The sequence below is a fragment of the Octodon degus genome, unplaced genomic scaffold (genome assembly GCF_000260255.1).
Source record: "Octodon degus isolate 3935 unplaced genomic scaffold, OctDeg1.0 scaffold00226, whole genome shotgun sequence".
NCBI lineage: Eukaryota > Metazoa > Chordata > Mammalia > Rodentia > Octodontidae > Octodon > Octodon degus.
The window spans coordinates 2,883,962-2,884,247 of NW_004524802.1; positions in this window are offsets into that span (position 1 = coordinate 2,883,962).

Below are 286 nucleotides of genomic sequence, written 5' to 3' on the forward strand. Positions count from 1 at the left end.
CACTAGGGGTAGCTGTTGTCTGAACGCCGGAGCGCTCCCCTCTCGCCGCTCGCCTCACCCGGCGCAGCCCTGGCCGCCGGGCGCACCCGTCCCGTTCGTCCCCGGACGTTGCTCTGGGCCCCAGGAACGTCGAGACTGGGGCGCCCGAACGCAGCCACCTTCGCGGACCTGAGCGCGGCGCCCGACTCACCGCGGAGGCGCCTGGACGCGTCAAGTGCGTACTTTCAACTGCGGATGTGCGCTGAGGATTTTAGGGGTGCGGGGCAACTTCCCAACTCTGCGGGGC